Source organism: Hyla sarda, chromosome 1, assembly GCF_029499605.1.
Source record: "Hyla sarda isolate aHylSar1 chromosome 1, aHylSar1.hap1, whole genome shotgun sequence".
In the NCBI taxonomy this organism is placed as follows: Eukaryota; Metazoa; Chordata; class Amphibia; order Anura; family Hylidae; genus Hyla; species Hyla sarda.
In genome coordinates this window covers 493,873,700-493,888,358 of record NC_079189.1, presented here as the reverse complement: position 1 = coordinate 493,888,358, position 14,659 = coordinate 493,873,700, and the positions used below count along the sequence as shown (strand labels likewise).

The 14,659-nt window shown below is 41.4% G+C and overlaps 1 long non-coding RNA gene across 1 annotated transcript; it reads left to right on the top strand.

Annotated features, from left to right (window-relative positions):
- Positions 1-10,887: 10,887 nt before the first annotated feature.
- LOC130310304 (uncharacterized) lies at positions 10,888-14,076 on the top strand. Its single transcript, XR_008858839.1, has 3 exons — positions 10,888-11,001; positions 12,641-12,840; positions 13,864-14,076. It is a non-coding gene; the product is annotated as an uncharacterized LOC130310304 (long non-coding RNA).
- Positions 14,077-14,659: the final 583 nt, after the last annotated feature.

The window sequence follows — 14,659 nt, the reverse complement described above, 5'->3', positions numbered from 1 at the left end:
CGCATATGCGAAAATAAAACGAGAATATTACGAATATGCGAATATTCGCGAATATGACGAATATTCGTCCATATATTCGCGAATATTCGCGAATTCGAATATGGCCTATGCCGCTCAACACTAATGGCTACAATACAAAAATGCACCCCACCCATCTTTTAAGGTGCTGGATGTTCCAGACCTTACAAGCCTGGTAACTGATTGCACATAGGCACATTCACAGTGTCGGGTCCGTCCCAAGGAGGTCACCTTATCGCGGTGGGATGGTCCAAACTATTTGGCTAAATGGTAAGCAAAGCACCTCAATTTTTTTCATTTTTTGAATTGTAGCAATATAGCATTTCATGTTTTATCTGTATCTTTGTGCTAGCAGTGTGCTGCAGCATTCTCCTGCTTATATATATACTAGCTGAGTACCCGGCGTTGAGCGGTTTTTCCATCCTAATCCTTGTTGGGGAGGAAAATAAACAAAAGGTGGAAGCTTTTGATTTCATATACCGTCCTCATATATTGTTGTCATATCCCATCCTCATATCTCAACCTCATATCCCGTCCTCATATCCCGTCCATCTATCCCGTCCTCCTATCCCGTCCTCCTATCCCGTCCTCCTTTCCCGTCCTCCTTTCCCGTCCTCCTTTCCCGTCCTCCTTTCCCAACCTCCTATCTCGACCTCCTATCCCGACCTCCTATCTCGACCTCCTATCCAGTCCTCCTATCCCAACCTCCTATCCCAACCTACTATCTCGACCTCCTATCCAGTCCTCCTATACCGGTCCTCCTATCGCGTCCTCCTATCGCATCCTCCTATCTCGACCTCCTATCCCGTCCTCCTATCCCGTCCTCCTATCCCGACCTCCTATCCCGACCTGTAATATGTGTACCAGTTATTGAAATATCTCCAGCCGTACGAAGTTATGTGGGAACATACATTTCCCATTGATTTGCATGGGACTTTAAACAAAAACCCCGACCCTCACAAATGGGGGTAGTTAAGGGTTAAATTAACTATCCTATATTTTAAGTGGATATATAAGTAACATGTGACCAAGTATTATCGAAATATCTCAAGCTGTTTGGAAGTTATGCAGTAACATATATTTCCCATTCACTTGTATGGGACTTTAAACATAAACCCCGCCCCTGGCAAATGAAGGTGAGTAAGGGTTAAATCATCTATCCTATGTTTGTTGTTGACATATTAGTAACATGTGTGCCAAGTTTCATGTTAATATCTTTAGCCGTTTGGACCAGATGGATTGCACCCAAGAGTTCTTAGAGAGGTAAGTTCAGTCATATCTGTACCCCTGTTCATGATATTTAGAGATTCTCTGGTGTCTGGTATTGTGCCAAGGGACTGGCGCAAGGCGAATGTGGTGCCAATCTTCAAGAAGGGCTCTAGGTCTTCCCCAGGAAACTATAGACCGGTAAGTTTAACGTGCATTGTTGGTAAATTGTTTGAAGGACTTATAAGGGATTACATACAGGAATACATAGGGGATAATTGTATTATAAGTGATAGCCAGCATGGGTTTACTAAGGATAGAAGTTGTCAAACCAATCTAATTTGCTTTTATGAAGAGGTGAGTAGAAGCCTTGACAGAGGAATGGCTGTGGATATAGTGTTTCTGGATTTTGCTAAAGCGTTTGATACTGTCCCTCATAGATGTCTGACAGGTAAGTTAAGGTTTTTGGGTTTGGAAATTTTAGTTTGTAACTGGATTGAACACTGACTCATGGATCGTTCCCAGAGAGTGGTGGTCAATGATTCGTACTCTGATTGGTCCCCGGTTATTAGTGGTGTACCCCAAGGTTCAGTACTGGGCCCGCTGTTGTTTAATTTATTTATCAATGATATAGAGGATGGCATTAACAGCTCTGTTTCTATCTTTGCAGATGACACCAAGCTTTGTAGCACGGTACAGTCTATAGAGGATGTGCATAAGTTACAAGATGACTTGGGTAGACTAAGTGTCTGGGCATCCACTTGGCAAATGAGGTTCAATGTGGATAAATGTAAAGTTATGCATCTGGGTACTAATAACCTGCATGCATCGTATGTCTTAGGGGGGATTAAACTGGCAGAGTCACTGGTAGAGAAGGATCTGGGTGTACTTGTAGATCACAGACTACAGAATAGCATGCAATGTCAGGCTGCTGCTTCCAAAGCCGGAAGGATATTGTCATGTATAAAAAGAGGCATGGACTCGAGGGACAGGGACATAATACTCCCCCTTTATAAAGCATTGGTACGGCCTCACCTGGAATATGCTGTTCAGTTTTGGTCGCCTGTTCATAAAAGGGACACTGTGGAGCTGGAGAGGGTGCAGAGACGTGCGACTAAACTAATATGGGGCATGGAACATCTTAGCTATGAGGAGCAATTAAAGGAGTTACAATTGTTTAGTCTTGAGAAGAGACGTCTAAGTGGGGGGGCGGGGGGGATATGATAAATGTATATAAGTATATTAATGGCCCATACAAAAAATATGGAGAAAAACTGTTCCAGGTTAAACCCCCAAAGGACAAAGGGGCACTCCCTTCGTCTGGAGAAGAAAAAGTTTAGTCTCAAGGGGCAACACGCCTTCTTTACCGTGAGAACTGTGAACTTATGGAACAGTCTACCTCAGGAACTGGTCACAGCAGGAAAAATTAACAGCTTTAAAACAGGATTAGATATATTCCTGTAACAAAATAACATTAATGCTTATGAAGAAATATAAAATCCCATCCCTTCCCCAATATTGCGCCACACCCCTACCCTTCAATTCCCTGGTTGAACTTGATGGACCTATGTCTTTTTTCAACCGTACTAACTATGTAACTATGTAACTATGTGATGCTGAAACATACACACATATATACATACATACATACATACACACACACACACACACACGTTGAGTTTTATATATATATATATATATATATATATATATATATATATATATATATATCAAGAATTTTTGAGCCTCATACAACTGAAGTGTTCCATATATAATAAGGAAAAAAAATGATAAATACAGTGATATATAGGAGCGGTGTGCGCAGTAATGTGATGACGGCGATGTGAGAGCAACAATCCCGGGCAGCAGAGACGTTCTGAAGTGGGGGGGACACTTAGGGGATGCGGCGACAGCGATGGATGGTGACATACAGGGCAGCGGTGATGGTCCGTAGTGGCGGGCACAGGTGAGTATAACTTCCTATAGTTTACATTCCACGGATCCCTCAACATACAATGGTTTCAACAAACGATGGTATTTGGAACGGATTACTATGGTATGTTGAGGGACCACTGTATATATATATATATATATATATATATATATGTATAGGATCCAACAATAACGCAGCACTCCAAAGAACGGTGAAAAAAAGTGTTGATTTATTCCTGTCACATCAGTACAAGCAACATTTCTGCTCCAATGGAGCTATTTTCAAGCTTGAAAATGGCTCCATAGGAGCAGAAACGTTGCTTTTACTGATGTGACAGGAATAAATCAACACTTTTTTTCACCGTTCTTTGGAGTGCTACGTTATTGTTGGATCCTATTTAAACTGAGGACTTTTGGTCAAGAAGTTTTTGGACGCTGGCACCCACACATTGAGGCTGAGTAGTGCTGCAATACTTTTTTGGTTTTTATATATATGTATATATATTGTGAGAAGGTGAAAGGTATCGTGGTGGATGGGTGATATGTGTCACCAAGGCTCCTGGCTTAGGTGAAGTAAGAGCCGGTATTTATTCAGTGTCTGTGCTGCGATGCAGACTGACACTGTGGCCGTAGTATGGCTAGAAGGCCAATCTGGGACGGCTCTTCCTGGGAATGACCAAGTGCAGGGTGGGGCCATTCCCCACAATCCACGCCGCCTTTTGATGGCCTTAAAGGGGTACTCCGGTACCACAGTTTTATGGTTACCTAGCGTGCTTGAAGTGAGTTTAGCACTTTTGTAATTCACATGTGATACATCTGTCCACAGCATATATGCTTTTTTACTGACCTCTTTTCTGTGAAGGAAGTTCAGTGGTTTTTTGGTTGCTTTTGACTGTTGTCCACACCTGCGGCCATGTATGTTCACTGTTGTGGACAAGACGTCAGAGCTGCAGGTGTTGCTGTTTTTTTTCTTTTGCACTTGTTTCACCCCTTTTCCACACCTCTGTAATGAATATTCATTGAATTGTTGAGGGAGGATGGATGTCTCCTCCGGCTGTCAGCCTGCCCTGTGCCCGGCTTGAATACTCTGTATCAGCGCTGCGGCTGACATGTAACCCCTTCCACGCCATGGGGACCATGCGCCCGTGGGGGGGGGGGGAATCGGCTATCATGATTCCCCCCACGGGCGCACGATCCCCATGGCAGGGGAATTGGTAACATGTCGGCCGCAGCACTATCATGATTCCCTCTGCGGCAGTCCCCACATCAGGGAATGAATTGCCAGCCGCAGCGCTGTCCCCACATCAGGGAACTAGTCATATTTGACCCGCGGACACTCCTCTGCTTCCTGATAACCCCCCCATGGAATGTCCTCGCAAGGGTTAACTGTGAGCCGCAGCAGCCCTGTACATTCTCCCCACGTCGGGGAATGAATGAATTGTGAGCGCGGGCACAGGGCTTCTGATCTGTAATAATGAATGTGTGACCCGCGGACACTCCTCTGCTTCCTGATAACCCCCCCATCGAATGTCCCCGCAGGGGATAACTGTGAGCCGCAGCAGCCCTGTACATTCTCCCCATGTCGGGGAATGAATGAATTGTGAGCGCGGGCACAGGGCTTCTGATCTGTAATAATGAATGTGACATATTCCTGTGCTCGGGGCTGCAAAAATGAACATACACTTTGACTTACCTTCCTATGTTCCCCCGTTGCTACAGGTAACAGCTGTGCGGTCCTCTGCTGAGAGCCATCAGCGAATCACTGGCCGCAGCGATGTCCCGCCTCACCCGGCTCCTTACATGGTAGTGCGCTCAGCCTATGGGGACTATTTAAGTGTAAAAAAAAATGTAAAAGTAAAAAAAAAGTGAAAAATCCCCTCCCCCAATAAAAAGGTAAAACGTCCGTTTTTTCCTATTTTACCCCCAAAAAGCGTAAAAAAGAAATTTTATAGACATATTTGGTATCGCCGCGTGTGTAAATGTCCGAACTATTAAAATAAAATGTTAATGATCCTGTACGGAGAACGGCGTGAACGGAAAAAAAAAGTCCAAAATTGCTACTTTTTAAATACATTTTATAAAAAAAAAAAATTTGAAAAAATGTATTAAAAGTTTTTATATGCAAATGTGGTATAAACAAAAAAACAGATCATGGCGCAAAAAATGAGCCCTCATACCACCGCTTATACGGAAAAATAAAAAAGTTAGAGGTCATCAAAATAAAGGGATTATAAACGTACTAATTTGGCTAAAAAGTTTGTTATTTTTTTTAAGCACAACAATAATAGAAAAGTATGTAATAATGGGTATCATTTTAATCGTATTGACCCTCAGAATAAAGAACACATGTCATTTTTACCATAAATTATATGGTGTGAAAACTAAACCTTCCAAAATTAGAAAAATTGCGTTTTTCTTTTTAATTTCCCCCCAAAAATAGTGTTTTTTGGTTGCACCATACATTTTATGATATAATGAGTTATGTCATTACAAAGGACAACTGGTCGCGCAAAAAACAAGCCCTCACACTAGTCTGTGGATGAAAATATCAAAGAGTTATGATTTTTAGAAGGCAAGGAGGAAAAAATGTAAACGTAAAAATTAAATTGTCTGAGACCTTAAGGCCAAAATGGGCTGAGTCCTTAAGGGGTTAAAGGCAGGCTGCTCCACCAGCTGAGGGGGATTTGCTAGTTGCATCTCACACTGTCAGAGAGAGCTGCATGTAGAGTTCTTCCCTGCATTTACTCCAAGGTTGGAAGCTGGTGAGCAGACTGCCTGGAGGCCTCTGGAAAAGACTTGCTTGATGCCGCATGGCATGGACCCAGGTGTGAACAAACACCTAAGGAATACAGGTGGACTTTTGTTATGTATTCCTTGGTTCTGCATTTAAAGACTGTTTGCTGTGTGTCAAGTGTGAATAATACACTGAACTTTGATTTTAAAGTACTGTTTCCTTGCCTCTATACTGCAACCGCACCTATTTGCAAGAGCGAGTCATCACATTTTATATATATATATATATATATATATATATATATATATATATAAACAAAGAATAAGTCAGCCAGCACTTTAGTTGATACCAAACTATTATATGGACCTGGCCTACAGGTGCACGCTACTAGGCTAGATATACAGCAACAGAAGAATGCAGCAGCACACTGCCAGCACAAGGATATAGGTGCAACATGAATATGCAGTTAAAACATGGAGAGCTATACAGCTATGGTGTAATAGATGCAAATGTGAAACTATGAGATAGTGAGGCACTTAGCTCGCAAATTTGTCTCCGCCGGCGGTCAAATGGCTTGGACCGTCCCACCGCGATAAGGTAGCCTCCTGGGACGGACCCTACACTGTGAATATGCCTCTGTGTGAACAGTTCAGTAAGCATGGCAGGATCTGGAACATCCAACATCCATCTGGAGGCTACCTTATCGCGGTGGGACGGTCCAAGCTATTTGACCGCCGGCGGAGACAAATTTGCGAGCTAAGTGCCTCACTATCTCATAGTTTCACATTTGCATCTATTACACCATAGCTGTATAGCTCTCCATGTTTTAACTGCATATTCATGTTGCACCTATATCCTTGTGCTGGCAGTGTGCTGCTGCATTCTTCTGTTGCTGTATATCTAGCCTAGTAGCGTGCACCTGTTGGCCAGGTCCATATAATAGTTTGGTATCAACTAAAGTGCTGGCTGACTTATTCTTTGTCTGTATTGCACATACGGGAGAGTGGCTACCTCCATGTTGGCCTTGCACCCCACCCACCTCTATCAGGTGTGTATATAAGGTGGCTTGGATGTTCCAGATCCTGCCATGCTTACTGAACTGTTCACACAGAGGCATATTCACAGTGTAGGGTCCGTCCCAGGAGGCTACCTTATCGCGGTGGGACGGTCCAAGCTATTTGACCGCCGGCGGAGACAAATTTGCGAGCTAAGTGCCTCACTATCTCATAGTTTCACATTTGCATCTATTACACCATAGCTGTATAGCTCTCCATGTTTTAACTGCATATTCATGTTGCACCTATATCCTTGTGCTGGCAGTGTGCTGCTGCATTCTTCTGTTGCTATATATATATATATATATATATATATATATATATATATATATATATATTTAGATGTATTTATTAAATATTGGCATCATTCATAAACTATTTCGGATTTCTTATATGATTTACACATGTCTACAGAATGTCTAGTAGCACCTATAGCTTTACTGATGACTTTGTAAAATTGAAGTAGGCTAAATGATTTGCTTATTTCTAACTAACTGTTTTTTGTGATTCCTTACTACCTATTTAATGATATGTAGGACTTTCTATAATAATGAGTTCCTCGGCCCCCTCGGTCTCCGCTGCCTCCTCTGCATTGAGCTTCTTTTCTGACGCCTTTCATTGTGCATTCAGTTAATCCTCATCATGTGAGGTGGTGAAGGCTTCTCTTAATCCTCAGAGTATGTCATTCTATGCACATGTGGATTTCATGTTCAGGAGATCAGACAGCAGGAAAATGAGAAAAAATGACATCCGATTAAAGTCACAAGGGGAACAAAAATGAGTTGAAAGGTCACTTCTGCTAATGAGAAAAATGAAATAGTATATACCTTAAATGCGTTTCCTTGACTCCTGCTTTTCTCTCTCTTCATATCTGTTAAATGTTTTTATTTTTTCAATGCTTATAAAGAATGGATTATTCCTGACTGCACATAGATCGCTATTGTGATGCAATATCCACGCATTTGTTTGCTTAGGGCAGTGTTTTCCAAACAGTGTGTCTCCAGCTGTTGCAAAACTACAACTCCCAGCATGCCCAGATAGCCGAAGGCTGTCTGGGCATGCTGGGAGTTGTAGTTTTGCACAGCTGTAGACACACTGTTTGGAAAACACTGTCTTAAGTAATGCATTTTTAGAAAGATTATTTTAAAGGGGGTTTTGCCCTGACAGCATATTTTATTTAAAGGGGTACTCTGGAAGAATAAAATGTTTTTCAATCAACTGGTGTCAAAAAGTTAAAAAGATTTGTAAATTACTTCTATTTAAAAAGCCTATTCCTTCCATTACTTATCAGCTGCTGTATGCCCCAGAGAAAGTTGTGCAGTATTTTCCAGTCTGAACACAGTGCCCTTTGCTGACACCTCTGTCCATGTCAGGAACTGTCTGCAGCAGGAGAGGTTTGCTATGGGGATTTGCTCCTACTCTGGACAGTTCGTGACACAAACATAGATGGCACTGTGATCAGACTGAAAACAACTACACAACTTCCTCTGTAGTATACAGCAGCTGATAAGTACTGGAAGGATTAAGATTTTTTAATAGAGGTCATTTACAAATCTGTTTAACTTTCTGGCACCAGTTGATTTGAATGTGTGTGTGTATATATATATATATATATATATATATATATATATATATATATATATGTGTGTGTATATATTAACAAAGTGAAAGTGATAAATATTACATAGATGTGTTCCCCACTAGTGAACGTGTGTATAGAAGCACTTCATTATTTTACATATGCTACATAGATGTATGGAAGAACAGAGGTCATGCTCGAACACCACTTTTCACTTAGGACATGCTAGTCAGGACCTCTGTGCAGAGTGAAGGCCCAGAGATCTAACATTTCTCACATATGCAAAATATAGGTGAAATATGTTGTTACTGGAGAATCCAATAGTAATAAAAATAGCCATAATAGGCATGGTAACATACTTTGCAACGGAACATGTGGGGCTTGAGTGGACTCCATGCTTGTCTATTGTACACTCTTGCTCAGAATTTACTAAGGTTGTACACTCCTTTCATAAATCTTGTGCTAGCGCTAACCTCCAATTATTTCCCCGGTACACACCGCCACAGGTACCAACCGGGGTAATAATTGGAGGTTAGCGCTAGATGATTTGGGGGCTAACGCTAAGCCCTGGTATAACCATTTTCTTGAAATAAAAAAAAACCTGGTCATCGTCGCAGTCCATCGAATCTGACGTAGTCCTCCGCATTCTCGTATCTGAAATGAGAAGAAAAGAAAAACAAGAAATATGGGTTAGTACATTTTATTTGCTCTCCCCTGGGAAGAGCGCACATAACGCAGCGTGTTCCTAAACAGGGAGCCTCCAATTGTTGCTAAACTACGACTCCCATCATGGGGGGCTGTAGTTAAGCAACAGCTGGAGTCTCCCGGTTTGGGAAAACACTGCCAGAAAGGCTCTGTTCCCATTATGCAAAATGCATAATGTCAACAGTGATCGGTCCCTCTGCCCTTGGACTACTACTCCTATCATGGGACAGAGTCTGTCCCATTATGGGAGTAGTTATAGTACCGCAGCGCTGCTGAGGGATGGCACTTGCACATCCCCCGGCTGTGCGACTTTTAGGACTACTTCTCCCATCATGGACATACTCTGCCCATGATGGGAGTTATAGTCCAGGGGCTGAGGTGCAGATCGCACCCGGGTCATTCTGCAGAGACCTGCTGCGATCCGCATTTATTAAGATAACGAACCGGCAGTACATGCGTCTACACTGCGCTACCGCTGGCTTCTATATATACTGTAATAAAAAGGGGATGCAAAATTCTATCAAAAAAATAGACACAAAACAGTTCTATATACAATGATAAATTCTACCCCATACCTTTATTATGGGTTCTTAGTTTTGCTATTATCCTTACCTCTGATCAATATTTGCTTTTTTTTATTGCTTATTTTCCTGGTAAATTCTTATTGAACGCTTTCTCTCATGTTGGAATGTTTGGTTTATTTACAATAATAGATGACACTTTGTTTATTATTTAGTAATGATCTTTAGAAATCCTTCGCATTAAACTTACATATTCTTTCTATTGGGGCTGTGTTCTTTAGCAGTTTAGCTTTTTTGTATAACATTGTTTGCATTGTAGGGGATGTTTTTAGATATGATGTGATTTGTTTTCTGTTGCCCTCATTTTTTGCATGATTTGGGTGTGCATTATTAATGTTGCTTTTTCTTTTGTCTTTTTTTGTTCTAGGGTTTTTCTTGTGGACAGATTTTATAGTAAATACCTCAAAGAGTCTGTTCTCCATTAATAAGCAATAATAACTCACCTTTTGGATGAATTTAATAAGAGAATAGGATTTTTTTTTTAATTATGGAAGTTCCTATGCCTTAAAATTGTGTCTTCAGTATCTACAGTATTTTTCTTGTTGGGCGCTTTCCACAGAACATTTCTGAACATCTGGTCAATGTGATATATTGTGGCAAGTGAACATCTGTTTGCTCTTTTCATCTGTGAAAATGTGATTATGAAATATTAACCTTTTCCGTGCAGATGGCCTTCTAGTCATTCACACTGGTGCTGTGAATCTGGCTCCACTGGCACCAAAGAAGTAAACACAGAGCATCTCAAGAAATAGAAGACAGGCTCGTCTCAGATTTCTATTAAATTGAGCTTATCCATGTGAAAATTCTAGTTCCTCAGAACAGATTGGTTTCGAGTTTAGGAAGAGGCCTCTATAACTGGTGTTTGACTTTGATTTAGGGAATCTATAACTTACTGAAGGGTGGGACTGATATATTCTGCAATGTCACATTTCGTTTTCATAGTTGCATCGTACCTGTTGTATTTTATGTGTCTCGGCTTTCTAGAGAACTGTTGGGTGTGATTTTGGAAAGAAAAATAGCATTAGAAGTGTATGTACAGTGATATGTAAATATAACAGAGCTAGGCAAAACTACAAGGAAGAACATACACTTTTAATATGATGATAAATCATGTGACTTTATCATACATAGTTCTAAGCCTGTCTGCATTGCTGAGAACACTTCGGGGGGCGCGGATTGGATGAAAAACAGGTAAATATAAACTCAACTAAATATTCAACTGTCCATTTTATCTAGATGCCAAGCACAGGGTACAGTTTAGTGAATCTTAATTTTAGGATACAGTGGGTGCTCTAAGGACGATCACGCTTAAAGTGATCATGGGAGTAAATAAGCCCATAGCTAGATAAGGCTATTCATCGGATCCCAGGCATACCTTTTTAAATTTCATAGTCCTCTCCAGCACCAATGTATAATCCTTGTTGTTGATATGCAAATGAGGCTCAAAAGCCCAATGGGTGTTCCCCAGTTAGTAAAGAGCCCAGGCAAGCCATACCCATGTCCTCTTTATCTAGTGGCAGGGTAGGAAGATGCAAAAGGCTGTTTGTTTTAGTAGCAGTTATGCCTCATGTATGTGGGAAAATTGCAGCTCAATATAATCTAAAAGAAGCACTTTTTCTAGGGGAAACTTCTTGGGGGAGATTTGTGAAAACATGTGCTGAGGAAAAGTTGACCAGTTGCCCATAGCAACAAATCAGCTAGTTTCTTTCACTTTTCAAAGGACTTTTCAAAAATGAAAGAAGCATTCTGGTTGCTATGGGCAACTGGTCAAATTTTCCTCTGCACAAGTTTTGACAAATCTCCCTCCTTGGGTCTACATATATGAGGACTTAAAAGAGTTGTCCAGTGATTAATTTATTTTTCCATAAATGGCTAGACTGGAAAACATAAAAAGAAAATATACTCACCTGCCACAATGTTGTTCCAGCAATGTCTGGTTCCAACTGCTCATCATTTGCTGCTTTCCTCCTGAAACAAAAAAAGGGCCCACTCAACCAATCACTGGCCGAGGTGAGTCACCTCTGCTGTTCTAATGGTACCTGGCCCATGCTGTTCACCATTTTCTACTCTCTACAGCATGACTGGGCACTGTTGGAACGGCATTGGCAGGGGATTTCTGATGTTTAGTACGGCTTTATTACATTTTACAGTCTGACTACTATTAAAAACACCAAGTCACCAGATAATGTTTTTATTGCAGATAAGGGCATAGAAAGATTTGTCTCCCTTATGTAGTTTTACAATGTAAAACTTGCTCCAACTTGGCGACAGGATAGAGAGGCGCTGGACATTGTAGACTGAAAATAGAAGGAAGTGTGGCTTTGAGTAAGTGAGAATGACTTGCAGGCCAGACAAATGCACAAAAAGGGTTGAAAATAGAAGAGGGTGTGGCTTTGCAGGAAAGGGTGTGGCTTTGTGAGAGGTGTGTGGCTTTCAAGCCGGACTGATGCACTCACTGGAAATGCAGAACAGAGCTCGTGGAGTAAGGTACTGGAAGTCCCGTATACTCGGACTTGAGACAAAAAACCCTCACATAAGGGGGTAGGTTAGGGTTAATTAAACTATCCTATATTTTTCTTTAACATAAGTAACTGTAATGTCCCAGTACAGGATATACTCCTGTACAGTATTTAGGCCCTGTCAGGTTGAGTCCCTTATTGTCCTAGGGGCTCTCCTGCAGCGTCTCCCCCATAGTAGTAAGTCTAATGTTATGTATAGCATTTTAAATGTAGTGCATAATGTTATGTATAGGTATATAAAGTATAAAGGACCTTTAAGGACATTTGGAGGAATCACCTGTTATGTTCACATGATGTGTTATGTTACCCAGAGAGCATCAGTTGACCACCTGACCTGCAGCTTGACCTATGGGCTTCTGGCTCAGCCCCCCTTTATAAGAGATGCAGCCATTCCAATCACTCTCTTATACCACAGCTCTTAGATCCTGAGGAACAGAAAAGCACAGACATCACAGATCCTGTGTCCAGTACACCTGGAGGCCATAAAGCCTGCACACCAATCACATTGTCAGTAAGTCAACTTATCTATGTCTGCTGTGTCTAAGTCAAGTCACTAGTCAAGTCAATTATAGTCAGAGTGGCTGTATTGAAGTCTGACCCAAAAGTACTGCAAGTCCCAGCAAGCTGCAAGGCCCTGTCCGTGTTACTGGTCAACTCTCTGGGATTCTGGCCTAGCTGTAAAGACTTTAACAACTGTTTAACCTCAGTAAAGCTACCGTTAACCCTTACCTGGTCTTGGACTATTTTTGCCCTGCCTAACCTTGGGATGGCAGTGCTACCGTTCGGGTGGTTACCTGAAAAACCACTCTGGGGTCACGGACATTAGTGGTTAATAACACCTTGCCCCTGTACTATACCATCTGCACCATCCACCAACACCCTTCACACCCTCTGGTCACACCACAACTTTGGCGTCACCACATAACGCGTACCAATCCTTATTGAAATATCTCCAGCCATTTGGAAGTGATGCTGGAACATACCTACACGCACACATTGATATATATATATATATATATATATATATATATAGTGACAACAATGTTTCTCCTATCTATTTAGCAATGGCACATTTAGCAGCAGAAGCAATAGTGTTTCCAAGACCATTGTGAAATTCTTCCAAGTAGAAAACATATTTAATGTGTTTTAGTGTTTGTTTTCATTTACTCTTTATACAAAACGATGTAAATTTCTGACAGTTCCCTGTAAAAGTGTGCTATTTCTGAATGCTTTTTGTGAAGAACATGTCTTATCCCTTCTTAGTTACACTATGCTTTATTAAGTGAAGGAGGTTAAGTTCATAGTTCACTTGCATTTTGTTCTGCTCCTTCCTGTCAATCCTCATGCACTATTATTTATTTTTTTGCTGCCTTTCCATCATCACTAGCAATGTTTTTAAGCTTCTGGTTCCAAAAGGTTACTGAATTCTCATTTGAAGTCTGTTTTTCATAGCACATTTTGAAATGAATCCACTGGATATAATTGATACACAACCCGCTGTTAAGACACATCAATATGCTTGCTGTTTTCATAGGAGGGCAGAAAGTTCTGTGAAGAGTGAAGAAGCAAGAAAATATGCAACTCTTAAGTCCAAGTGTCCAATTTGATGGCTGAAGAGATCTTGTTTTGAGAATAAATTTATTCTATCAATTGATACTGGAGATAAAGGCAAAACTGCTTCACATTCATCTCAGGGGCATAGGCTTTGTGATAAATTATCGCTTTTTACTAAATATGTTAAACACTTCTCTCTTCCTTTCACCACTTATTGACGGGCTTACTTTACACCAGTATTATACACCACAATGAAGGTAAACACCATTAATAAATCAGACACAGTAGCTCCCACCATGTATATCATTTCTTTTTTCTGTCCCTACCTATTGCTAATCTATCCCTAACCCCCTCCCTGCCTTTTAATATTTTTTCTACCTTCCAAACAGCTACTCTTATGCTGCTCTCTCTTGCTGAGCAAGAAACCAACTTTCCCAGCAGACGCCGAATTCCGCCCTCATCTCATCTATGCTGCGCTGCTGTCGGGAGTGCGCATAGATGAGCAGCCAATAGCATGGCAGGCTGCTCCAGGGTCTTCTCCTCCCTGTTTAGCAGTTCATGTGCTGCCCAAGGAGTTGCCAATGAGCCAATACGAGCAGACCCAGTGTTCACAGCGCTCGCTCCCGCCTGTCTGAATTCGCAACGATTGCCTAGTCAGTGTTGGTCTGAATTCTGTGGCAACATCACAGCAGGCGGAAGCCGGCCACTAGGAGGGGGACCCCTAGTGGCCGGATTTCAAATAGAAAATACAATATTTTAAACACATAAAAAATTAT